Here is a 14,177-nt window from a genome sequence, read left to right on the forward strand (position 1 = left end):
AAGAAGAGCTTATAGAGTAATTCTGTACTTCATTTTCCATGAGGAAAAGAAGTTTAATTGAGAGTGACAAGGTTGATGAAGACGGAATGTGTTCCGTTGGTCATGGCAGTTCCCATAGAATGGGGATCATAAGACTCTATGATGACAGAGATTATAAGAAGTTTTGTTCTAAATTTTCTTTCAAGTCTGATCCGTACAAGCTTAATGTGATATTGGTGATATTTCTTCGGATTCAGACAATGATTTGACCGACAAAAGTATGGAGATTCTCTTAAAAAGAATTAAAGGTAAAATCTTTTCAGCATCCTTCTCTACCAAGAAAAACATTTTACCTTTAATTCTTTTTAAGAGCATTTCCATACTTTTGTCGGTCAAATCATTGTCTGAATCCGAAGAAATATCACCAATATCATATTAAGCTTGTACGGATCAGACTTGGAAGAAAGTTTAGAACAAAACTTCCTATAATCTTTGTCATCATAGAGTCTTATGATCCCCGCTTTATGGGAACTGCCATGACCAACGGAAAACATTCCGTCTTCATCAACGTTGTCACTATCAATCAAACTTCTTTTCCTCTTGGAAAGTGAAGTAGAGAATTCCTCTATAACCTCTTTTATCTACTTAGGAAATGTTAAATCCTACCTATACCATCACTATTTTGAAACACATGTCGTTGCCTTCTCATTATCATTGTAGCTATAGAGATCAACAATTGATCAAAGACACACCCTGTCAGGTACTGTATCCAAGTTATTCTCTGTATCCAAGTTCATCCCGAGTAATAGTACCACGAGGATAATCACCAAAGCCACCAGACAACTTTATGATGCCAATGAAGCAATATGAGCTATTCAATGAAACTCGTATTGTAAAGAAGAAGAAAGAGACTGATTCAGAAAAGAGGGTCGAGCCTCGACTATATACATGTAAGTTTTTTACTTTTCATTAAGTATTTTGATTTACTTTTATATAAATTTTGAAATACTAATTCAATATATATAATTTTTCATATAGGTTCGCTTCACATGCAGCTGACGTGGGGGAATTCATACGCAGTCAACCACCTAATGAATCGGGCGAGGCAATCCAACTTTCGGACGAGGATGCTGAAAGAACACTCCTTGAGTACTTTATATACTTTGAACTAGACAAAAAAATTTAGTTCTATTGTGTTAGTTCTATTGATTGTTGCTTTTAATTGTTGTTGTTGTTGTTGTTGTTGGCCTGTTTAGGATGTTTGGTAAGCTGGCAGGTGGTGTAGCTGCCAAAACAGGCAGTTTCTGCCAAAAATATACCAAGAAAAGCGACCAACTTTGGTCTCTATTTGGTCGCATTTCACTATAAAAATAATAATTTTCTGGGCAATAGCGACCAACCTTGGTCGCTATCTGCCCAGATTTCTATTTAAAAAAATACAATTTCTGGAAATATAGAGACCAATGTTGGTCGCTTATCTTTAAAAAAAAAATTAAATTCTTGAATTTAGCGACCAACTTTGGTCTCTATTGTCCAGATTTTAAAATATAATATTTGGATTAGAGACCAAAGTTGGTCTCTTTCTAATGATTAATGATTTAAAAACAACGTATTTCATATGTAGAGACCAACTTTGGTTGCCAAATTTATATTATTAAATTAATATAGCGACCAAAGTTGGTCACTAAAGTCAAAATCAGAATATTTAGTCCTTTTACCTTAGAGACCAAAGTTGGTCGCTAATTAGCGACCAACTTTGGTCCCTAAAATAAAGGGACCAACAATATTGCGACCAGGCATGTTTGGTCGCTTTTTGGTTGCTTTTAGGCCTATAAGCGACCAACTTTGGTCGCTTTTTGTGGTCGCTTTTTAACGGATTTCTAGTAGTGACGACCCAATATGTAATACAAACTTATACATGTGACATACGGTCCTACAAGACCAAAATGAACACTCGTACACTGAACATAGGCCGACAAAACCATACAATCTTTCATATACATGACATCTATCTACAAGCCTCTAAGAGTACATACACATCATAAAGGTCGGGACAGGACCCCGTCATACCAATCAATACATGTCCAAATCATACTGACCAAATAGGCAACTCTGGAGCAAGTGGAGTGCACGAACACCTTCCGCTGAGCTGATAGCCTACTAGGAGGAATGTCAACCTGTCTATCGGGACCTGCGGGCATGAAACGCAACGTCCCTAGGCAAAAGGGACGTCAGTACAAATAAAGTACCGAGTATGTAAGGTAGAAAAGCATAAACAAGAGCAGTAATGTAAAGAGAGATAGATGAGATACAACCTGTAACATCTGAGTGCCTCTAGGGGCTACTGACATGAAATGCATAATACATATATATACATAAACTTTTAAAAACATACGCCTTTGTGGGCATCATCATCATCATATCATACCCGGCCTCAAAGAGGACTCGGTAAAAATGTACCCGGCCATCATAAGGCTCGGTAGAATCGTACCCGGCCACGTGGAGCTCGATAAACCCATGATCAGTGGTTGCACAATAGGTGTCGTACCCGACCAACTATAGTGCGACTCAGTAGAGTAAAATAGATACATATATAATGCATGCTAGACTCATGGAATAACGTTCTAAAACTTTCGGAGTGACGTAAGGTCGTTCCACCTTCGATTAACATTATGGACATCAAACCATCAATATGAATTTCTGTAGGATTCAAGGATCATACATACTTGCTTAGAATAATTTTATAAGGAAAAAACAACATGGGCAACCTTAGTTGCTAGGAGTAGATCCGTTATGAAACAACGTATTCATTTCACTTTAGATCATGCCAAAAGAAAGAAGGGAGTGCCTTAACATACCTTAAACCTGTTGAGTCCTTAATCCTTTCCAAGCAACTCTTCAAACAAGTAAACTCAATCTATCATAGTATAAGGATATTCAAAATCAGTGCTGAGCAAAGGCTAAGTCTGTAACTTAAGCTAGTAGCTCATTTATATAAACTCGGGCAACATCTCCCCGGTAACGAGAGCCTCCTCCAATGCCATATACAACAACAACCAGAGAAATCCATCAATATATAAATATAAATTACAAGACATCATATAACAACAACAAGTCACAACTACTTCACAACGAGCGCCGAGTTTATCAGCTGTGCATCCAGTGTTTCATGTGTCCATGCTTCAGAAGTATCACAGCTTCCATCCCACGTGTTAGATTTCAGCACTGTCCAGTTGGAAAAGGACTTGTCCTATGAGGAGGAGCCGATAGCTATTCTAGACCGGCAGGTTCGTCAGTTGAGATCGAAGAGTTTCCCTTCTGTTCGTGTTCAGTGGAGAGGTCAGCCTGCTGAGGCATTGACCTGGGAGTCTGAGTCCTTTATGCGGAGCCGTTATCCCCATCTTTTCTCCGACTCAGGTACTTCCTTCTTATGTCCGTTCGAGGACGAACATTTGTTTTAGAGGTGGGGAATATGATGACCCAAAAGGTCATCACTTGTTTTAGAACTAAATTTTGTGATTCGAGGCCACAAAACCTCATTTTTCCTCACCTCGATTTGCGTGTACAGTTCGGGCGTATATCCGAAACACTTTTATGTGGAAATTTGATAAAAATATTAATTTGGCCTTTAAAATTTAATTTGAGTTGACTTGGTCAACATTTTGGGTAGACGGACCCGAACCCAGACCCGTGATTTGACTGTCTCGGAGGGTCCGTAGGAAAATATGTGACTTGGGCGTATGCTCGGAATTGAATTCAGTGGTTCTAAGCCCGAGAAATGAATTTTTGAAGAAAATTATTTAACTGAAATTTTAAGAGTTTTTAAAAATTTGGATGTATTTGAAATTGATGGTATCAGGCCTGTATCTTGGTTTCAGATCCCGGTACAGGTCTTATATGGTGTTTAGATTGATCCTATAAAATTTGGTAAGAAACGGACTTTAAATGACGTGAATCGGGCCCTCGGTTGTGAAATTTGAAACTTAAGTGTTCTTGAGATTTTTATTTGATTTTGATGCTAAATTCTTTGTTAAAGCTGTTAATTTGATGATTTGATCGCATGAGTAAGTCCATATGATGTTTTTGAGTTAGTATGCATGTTTGGTTTGGAGCCCCGAGGGCTCGTGTGAGTTTCGGATAGTTTTCGGAAGGTTTTTAAACTTAGAAATGTTGTAGGTTTTCAGTTTCTGGTTTTCTGGAGTTTTGTTCTTCGCGTTCGCGGAAGGACTCTCGCGAACGCGAAGGGTAAGTTAGGCTGAAGGACAATTCCTTCTACGTGAACGCGAGAAACAAGACGCGAACGCGAAGCCTTGGGGGTGCTACCCTTCGCGAATGCAGACCTGCTATCGCGAACGCGAAGGCCTTTTGGCCGGGACAGGGGGAAAGGGATTTTGTTCTACGCGAACGCGGCCACTGGCCCGCGAACGTGATGGCTTGAGGAGCTAAAGCTCAGCAAACGCGAGCCACTAAACGCGAATGCGAAGGCAACTGGGCCTGACCCTTCACGAACGTGAAGAAGGACCGTCCATTAAATTAAAAACAATAGCAAAAAATCGAATTGAGTCCATAACTTCATATTTTCAAAACTAGAGAGCATTGAGGCGATTTTCAAAGAAATAAGATCTTCCTCAAAGCATTGGTATATGATTCTAAACCTTTTCCTTTCGATTACCCATTGCATTTCATCAATTTTCATCCAAAAATCTAGGGTTTTTATGGTAGAAATTAGGAATTTGGGTAGAGTTAGGGCTTTTTGAATAATTGGAATTTAGACCTCGTTTTGGGGTCAGATTTTGAAACAAATTGCATATTTGGGCTCGTAGGTGAATGGGTGATCGGGTTTTGGTCCGAACCTCGAGTTTCGACCAAGCGGGCCCGGGGTTGATTTTTGACTTTTTGGGAAAAATTCTAGAAAACCTATAATTAAGCATTAGGTATGAATTCTTTAGCATATGTTGATGTTAAATTAATTTAGGCTAGATACAAGTGATTTGGGGGCGAATTTTAAAGAAAAAACGGTGTTTGATGCTTGAGTTAGCCGTGGAAGTTTGAGGTAAGTGTTTGGTCTAACCTTAGCTTGAGGAATTAGGAGTTGTTTCTTATTTTCTATGTGTTAATTGTGGAGTACGACGTTGGCATGGTGACGAGTATCTATACGTCGTTGTCAAGCATGCCCGTGAGTCTAGTATTGTAATTGTTGTGACTCCGTTGTGATTTATTCATGCCTAATATGATGATTATCATTGTTGGTTCCCTTGCCGAGATGTTATTGTTTATGATATTGTCTCCCTTGCCGGGATGTTGTTGTTATACTCTTGTTCCCTTGCCGGGATTCTTTATGACTGATGTTGAATTGAAATAGGAGCGGGTTGCACGCCTGCAACAAGATATATGAAATGGGAGCGGGTTGCACGTCTACAACAAAATATATGAAATGGGAGAGGGTTGCACGCCTGCAACGGGATATATGAGATGGGATCGGGTTGCACGCCTGCAACGAGGTATATGAGATGGGATCGGGTTGCACACCTGCAACAAGATATGAAGTGAAAGTGAATTCTGTGTTTGTTTTCCTTATCCTTGTTAGTATTTGGATTTTGGTTTCTTTATATTCCTCATTTGTATTCTGTTGTTATCTGTTATTATCCGCAGCATGTTTCCCCCTCCCATTCTTAACTGTACATTCCTACTTTTATTTTTCACTGTATATGATTTAACTGCACAGGTTTATTTGGTAGTCTGGTCCTAGCCTCGTCACTACTTCGCCGAGGTTAGGCTAGGCACTTACCAACACATGGGGTCGGTTGTACGATACTACACTCTGCACTGTGTGCAGATCTTGGTACCGGAGCGTTTGGACCGCAGTGAGGTTGCTGCCTTCAGTCCAACAGGCGACCCGAGGTAGTCCTGCAGGCGTCCGTGGGCCTTGGTGTCTCCTTCTATCATTTCTTTTCTATTTTTACTTATTCAGAGACAGATTCGTGTATTTCTATTCATACCTTATTTGTAGTATTCTTTAGTAATATTTAGATGGTTATATTCTATTCTCCCACTTATTAAATTTCGCTGTTTACATAATGTTGATTCTTAATTGTTAATGGATTAAAATGGAAAAAGGGTAATGAATTTATAATACTCGGGTTGCCTAGCTTTCACGAGTAGGCTCCATCACGACTCCCAAGGGTGGAAAATCCGGGTCGTGACATCAGCTCTCTTGTTTTGATGGGTTTAATCCCGAGGAAATACCTATTCTTGTCGTCTTCTCACTCATCTTTTTTTATCCTTACTCCTATCTACCTAAAACCTTGTCACTCTATGATACTTTAGCTTGCGACCTATATATCTATTTATACTATTTGCAACCTTCCTTTAACTTGCTAGCACCATAGGTTTCCTTTCATGTCTTTTCAGTTGCCTTTAAACATATGCAATTACTTTTTCCTGTCGTTCTGCCACTTGCTGCATGAATGCTTGGCTTATCTTAGTGCCCGCGAATACTGGAATTTCCTATAACTCATATGATCTCAAATATCAGCTTTTGATTTTTACTTCCCGTTCATTAGCCACGATAGGTACCAATTTCTTATGGAGTATATACAATGTTGTAGTGAGACTATTGTTACAAGACCATTTCTTCTTCAAGTTACTATACTTAGGTTGAAGCCTTCTTCCTTTTTCCTCAGCTAGTCTTTTAGTGTAGTACTTAAGGGAGATCATCTGACTCCTATAAAACTACGAGCTGATTACGTGGTATACCCAAAGGAATTTTTGATGTTCTTACTTGCTTATAATTATCCTTAGTTACCTACCTCTGAGCCCTTGGACTTGTAGGGTTGCTTTAGAGCTGAAATTTTGGCTATCTCCCTGGTGGAACTTTCTTTTATCTCTGTAACACTTATACAGTAATTTTAACTACCCCAAATCCTATCCAAATATTTCTCAAGGATCACGATGTCATTATATCTGCAAGACCGAATTCACTACGTTGGGGTTCACTACGTTTACCTTGCACAATCTGCATGATTTGTCTGTATCCTCTTATTTAGCCATAACTAGGCTCTTCCCGAATCAACTACTAACTACTCGTTGGTCCATTCTCATATTTATATTCCGCATAATCTCTCTTGGGTTATTTTCTTTATCTTAACTTACCACTCGTACTGGCTCCTTATATATCAAGTGTTCATTCACACTTATTTATCAATAACATCCGGTGTGGGAACCCTTACTGCCTCTCCCCGGTGGCGTGCTTGCATAATGTTCTAGAGTCGTAACATATCTGTAGGGTATGAATAAATGCAATCTCATTCCTTTCACCTTTCTACCATATTCTTCCTTTATTATTCTATAGTTACCTAAACCAATAACTCCGACTTAATACTATATTACACCATCTTCCCCCCTTTAGGAGAGTACTAAGACTTAGTGCTATGAAGATCTACCTATAAATGTTTTACCTCTTCATCCTTGGCGTCTTTCCACATCATCAATGACCCTTACTCGCCTTATGGAAACCCTTCTGTACCAGGGATAATTGAATTTCTTACGCACGAAGGTTACACCTAGTGCAACTGGCACACTTAGTCCCTTAAGATTAACTCTAGTCAGAGTGCTTTCTTTAGGGAAGCGTCTTCCTAAATGACCTTTCAAGGTTATTTGTCTGTTGTCTATTCTATTATTGTTGTAACACAATCTCTGAAATTCTCACGATGCCGACTATTACCAATTCCTTTGATCCCTAAATCATGTTCGATTTTTTTATCTTGTTTACTATCCCATACTAAATTCTATTACTACGGGGGTCTAATTTTTCCTTCTGGTAATCATGTTTGAGTCACCAACTCAATTCTCGAATGAGGATATATCCTTTGGCCTATATTCTTTTATTGTCTTGAGGCTTGTCACCTCTTGTCTTTTCCTTTACTTGACTATAGACTCTATCATTCTGTCATATTTTGATTTACCATTATCATTCATTTATCACATCTTACTCATAATGCTTCAATTACTCTCTTCTTATTCTCCGGCTAATATTTCTGTCTATCACTTTATTCTGATAACTTCAACAAAATATTCTTTCACTTTTAGCTCCCCTTGCTTTATCTCACTGGCTCTTCAGATCACCTAGCATTCTCTCTTTACTAGGAATGGGCGCCATACAAAGTTAAATATTTATCCCTTCTAGGATTCCAGTGCCATTCTTCTAAATTTTCCAGACATTCTAGTATTCATATCTAAATATACTATTCTAGATTACACCATCGGGGTGTCTCACAAGGAGAACTATTACCACATTTGCAATACCCTTCGGAAATGTTAGCTAATGATAATAATCCACCTACCATTTTGGGTTACTCTAACCATAATTGGATCTTGCTATCCCCTTCTTCTCTTAAACTATATTTGTCAACTATCGTAGGGCATAACTGAGATGGGTGTGGCCAATTATACAGACCTTTGTTACTATTGAAAGTAACTCAAAATGCTTATATTTCTCTTCCTGAATTGCAAATAATGATAATCTTCATTAGCTGGGTACCTCGTACTCTTTTTCAAGTTGCTTCTTTTACTTATTGAAACTTGTATCCACCTCCTGATTCTCTTGTCGCTCTTTACCATATGGGTGGATAGATATTCATGCCTTGGGGCTCCTTATCAAGAAGCTCACACATCTTAGTATACACATGATCTGCTGAAGACCTAACATTTACGCATCATAATCACGATGCAAAATCAAGTTCTTCTGATCAACTCTTCCACAGCCACATTCAATCTCTTACTAACTATCTTTGTGGATATAGGTATCCTTGTATTATGAATAAAATAGAATATAGGAGCTTCGATCCTTACAACTAAGCTCTACCACACGATCTAAAGCAAGAAGAAAGAGTGACAGACCTAAATGCCCTGTAGCCTCCTGCTTATAAGTGTGGTGCACAACACACCAATAAACAAGACTCTACTAGACACGTCTTGTAGACTCCCTAGGATAGAACTGCTCTGATACCACTTTTGTCACGACCCATATTGGAGGGTCGTGACCACCACCCGGTACTTTACTCAATCTAGTACCAATGCAACGTATCTTTCTTATCATTCCATCATGGGTAAATGGCCGGAAGGGCCGTCATGATATAACCCGAATAAAACATAAGGGAATACTTGACAGAGGATGACCGAACATGTAATACAAAATTATACATGTGACATATAGTCCTATAAGACCAAAATGAACACTCGTACGCTGAACATAGGCTGACAAGGCCATATAATCTTTCATATACATGACATATGTCTACAAGCCTCTAAGAGTAGATACATATCATAATAGTCAGGATAGGGCCCCGCCATACCAATCAATACATGTCCAAATCATACTGTCCACATAGGCAACTCCGGAGCAAGTGGAGTGCACCAACACCTTCCGCTGAGCTGATAGCCTACTAGGAGGAATGTCAACCTGTCTATCAGGACCTGCGGGCATGAAACACAGTGTCCCTAGGCAAAAAGGACATCAGTACAAATAAAGTACCGAGTATGTAAGGCAAAAAAGCATAAACAAAAACAGTAATGTAAAGAGAGATAGAGAAGATACAACCCATAGCATCTGAGTGCCTTTGGGGGCTACTGACATGAAATGCATAATACATATATATACATAAAATTTTAAAAACATACGCCTCTGTGGGAATCATCATCATATCGTACCCGGACTCAAATAGGACTCGGTAAAAATGTACCCGACCGTCATAAGGATCCGTAGAATCGTACTTGGCCACGTGGAGCTTGGTAAACTCAACTGATCAGTGGTTTCACAATAGGTGCCGTACCTGGCCGACTATAGCGTGGCTCTCTAGAGTAAAATAGATACATATATAATGCATGCTAGACTCATGGAATCACATTCTAAACCTATCGGAGTGACGTAAGGTCATTTCGTTGCACCTTCGATTAACATTATGGACATCATACCATCAATATGAACTTCTATAATATTCAAGGATCATACATACTTGCTTAGAATAACTATATAAGGAAAGAACAACATGGGAAACCTTAGTTGCTAGGAGTAGATCTGTTACAAAATAGCGTATTAATTTCACTTTAGATCATGCCAAAAGAAAGAAGGAAGTGCCTTAAAATATTTTAAACCAGTTGAGTCCTTAATCCCTTCCAAGTAACTCTTCAAATAAGTCAACTAAATCTCTCATAGCATAAGGAGATTCAAAATCAGTGCTGAGCAAAGTCTAAGTCTGTAACATAAGCTAGTAGCTCATTTACGTATATTTGAGCAGCATCGCCACTGTAACAAGGCATCCTCCAATACCATATACAACAAAAAAAACCAAATAAATCCATCAACATATAAATATCAATAACAAGACACCATATAACAACAACAAGTCACAACTACTTCACGACGAGTGGAAAGCTCCGATTGGAATCCGTATAACCCATATCAGTCCTTATAGACTTCTTACATTAACATAGCCGTATAATTAACATGATAATAAAGTCATTCATCAATGATTCCATCCTTATACCATATATTTATAACAAAGGAAACAATCCCCAACTCCAACTATCTTCAATTAGTAACTTTATTCACTAGTTCATGTCTACTCCATCCATTTAACTTAATCAACATCAAGATAACTTTAAGCACATGCAAGAACACAATACACATATCTCCTACAATAACTTCAAGTTGAAATCCAAGTTATATTTAGCTTACAACAACCCTCAATGGCAATACAACACCATAGAAGTGACTTAAGATAATCCAAGTATTATCTTGTAGTTTATCATCCTAACAATATAACTAATATACAAGCAAGCTTAAGCACAATTTGTAGGCTATTATACTCACCTTATCCAGTAGCAACAACTTTGAATTTCACAAACACAACACACAATAATCCTCAATGATAACACAACCTCAAAGAGGTGATGTTCTTCACTAGAACTATGTTTTGATGTTGAAATATGGTGTAATCACTTTGGAATCGCTTCAAACCCTTGTGTTATCTATTTAGAAGGGTTAGAAGAAGTTTGGATATGAAGTTTAGTTGAAAATGAGTTAAAAATAGGCTTCCAAATCGTTTATAAAGTGAAGTAGATCGACCACCGCCTAAGTGGGTCCCATTGGGAGCTGCTTGCGCGGTCTCGCAAAAACGTGAATATCTCTGTACTCCGATGTCGTATCAATAAACGATTTAATAAGTTAGAAACTAGACTCGTATATCTTCAATTTGGTAGGTAGATAACCACTTAATTCCAAGTATACTTTGAGAAAATCTCAGTTACATTTGACCTAATTTTCAGCACATTTATGAATGTAACTTGTGATGACCTTTGCCAACTTTTGTTCCACAACTTGCTTGCCTTCAAAACATAGCAAATGACTCTCATAAAACTAAAATAACTCATAGAATAACCTTCTTATCATGTTAATAACCCTAGCCTCACCGCAAAGTACATGTTATAATATTCCAAACTTGTCGACTTTCGATGAAACTTATTTTCTTCAATTGGTTTAGCTTCTAACCTTTCCAACCCTCTTAGTACTCATTATTCATGATCTTAAATATTTGTAACCTCCAAGGTAACATGATTAACTTACTTTATTTGCTTCCAAATATAATCTTATTTCTGAGCTTACATCAATTGACTTACGACGTACTCTCACCTATGAAAAAATGGGGTTTAAAACTTCAATCAAATTCCCAAGTTATTAAATTGGTCTTCATCACAAAATTATCTCTAATACCCCTAAAGTTGCATTAGAGCCACATAATAAAAATTGATCTTCATTATGCAAGTTTGTACCTCATCTAGGTAATAGTAGTAAGATACAAGGACAACAACAACAACAACAACGACCCAATATAATCCCATAAGTGGGGTCTGCGGAGGGTAGTATATACGCAGACCTTACCTCTACCTCGAGGGGGTATAGAGGCTATTTCCTATAGACACTCAGCTCAAGAAGACGAAAAGAGACAATATATCAATACCATCAACAAAAACCATAGAAATAATAACAACACAAGAAAAAGTAAATAGATGAAAAGCAAAATAATAACTAGTAAATAAGGCCCGACGTTATGAAAACGTAAGAGTTGTGTGAACACAATATTAACTACTAGCAGTCAAGACAAAAATCCTATCAGCCTAGCCTACACTGGTACGAATTAGAAATATGCTCAACTACCTCCTAACCTAAAACCTTAATGCTCGACCTCCACAACTTCCTATCGAGGGCCATATCCTCGGAGATATGAATCCTAGCCATATCCCGCATGATCGCCTCTCCCCAATACTTCTTAGTCTGCCTTCTACCTCTCCTCATACCCACCAATGCCAACCGTTCATTCCTCCTTATCGGGGCATCTGCGCTTCTCCTCTGTACGTGCCCAAACTATCTGAGCCTCGTTTTCTGCATCTTCTCATCCATGGGAGCCACGCCTACATTCTCCCGAATATCTTCATTCCTAATCTTATCCATCCTAGTGTGTCCATGCATCCACCTCAACATCCTCATTTCTTCTACATTCATCTTCTAGATATGTTAGTTTTTAACTGGTCAACACTCAGCCCTATACAACATGGCCGGTCTAATCACCACTCTATAAAACTTACCTTTGAGTAGTGGTGACACTTTCTTGTCACATAGGACTATAGATGCTAACCTCCATTTCATCCACCCCATCCCTATACGGTGTGTGGCATCCTCCTCGATATCTCCATCCTCCTTAACCGACCCAAGGTACTTGAAACCGCTTCTCTTAGGAATAACCTGTGATCCAAGCCTCATGTCCATGCCCGATTCCCTTGGCTCGACACTGAGATTACACTCAAGATATTTCGTTTTCGTCCTGTTCAACTCGAAACCCTTAGACTCAAGCTCCAAAACTCCAGACTCTCGTTAACATTATTCCAGGTCTCGTCAATAAGAATAATGTTATCAGCAAATAACATACACCATGACACCTCCCCTTGAATATGGTGTGTTAGTGCGTCCATCACCAAGGCAAGTAATAATGGGCTGAGCGCAGATCCTTGGTGTAACCCATAATGACCAAAAATGCTTAGAGTAGCTCCCACTCTCCTAACCTGAGTCTTAGTTCCATCATACATGTCCTTAATCACCCTAATGTAAGCAACTGGCATACCTTTATCCTCTAGGAATCTCCAAAGAACCTCTCTAGGAACCTTGTCATACGCTTTCTCCAGATCAATAAATACCATGTGAAGATCATTCTTCCTATCCTTGTACTGTTCCACCAACCTCCTAATAAGGTAGATAGCTTCCATAGTAGAACGACCTGACATGGACCCAAACTGGATGTCAGATATAGACACCGCCTTCTTCACCCTCGCTTCTTCTACCCTCTAAATAACTTTCATGGTATGACTCAGTAATTTGATACCCCTATAATTGTTACAACTCTAGATATCACCTTTGTTTTGTAAAATGGAACCACCATACTCCACCTACACTCATCCGACATTCTCTTCATCCTAAAAATAACATTAAACAACCTAATCAGTCACAACCTGCTCTACCCACACACCTCCAAAATTCTACTAGAATCTTGTCAGGCTCGGTAGCTGTACTCCTGCTCGTCTTACGCATAGCTCCCATGACGTCCTCAGCCTTGATGCTCCTACAATACCCAAAGTCATAGTGACTCTCAGAATGCTCCAACTCGCTTAGCACAATATCCCGATCCCCATCTTCATTCAGATGTTTATAAATGTATGTCTTCCATCTCCTCTTAAACTGGGCCTCTCCCATCAATACTCTACCGTCCTCGTCATTGATCCCAAGACTTACTCTCTCTCGCCTTGGCCAGCCGGAATAATTTTTTCTCCCTGCCTTTGGCCCCTAGTTCCTCATATAGATGACCAAAAGCTCCAGTCTTAGCCTCTGTGATAGCTAGCTTCGCCTCCTTCCTAGCTACTTTATACCTCTCTCTGTTCTCTCTCCTCTCATCCTCGCATGTGCTCTCTACTAACTTCACGTGCACCGCCTTCTTCGCTTCCACTTTATCTTGGACTAATTCATTCTACCACCAGTCGCCTTTGTGCCTGCTAGAGTAACCCTTCGAGACTCCCAACACCTCGCTCACCGGATCCCTTATACAATCTGCCGTTGTCGACCACCTATCGCTTGCGTCCCCACTACTTATCAA

Source organism: Nicotiana tabacum, chromosome 16 (assembly GCF_000715075.1).
Source record: "Nicotiana tabacum cultivar K326 chromosome 16, ASM71507v2, whole genome shotgun sequence".
NCBI lineage: Eukaryota > Viridiplantae > Streptophyta > Magnoliopsida > Solanales > Solanaceae > Nicotiana > Nicotiana tabacum.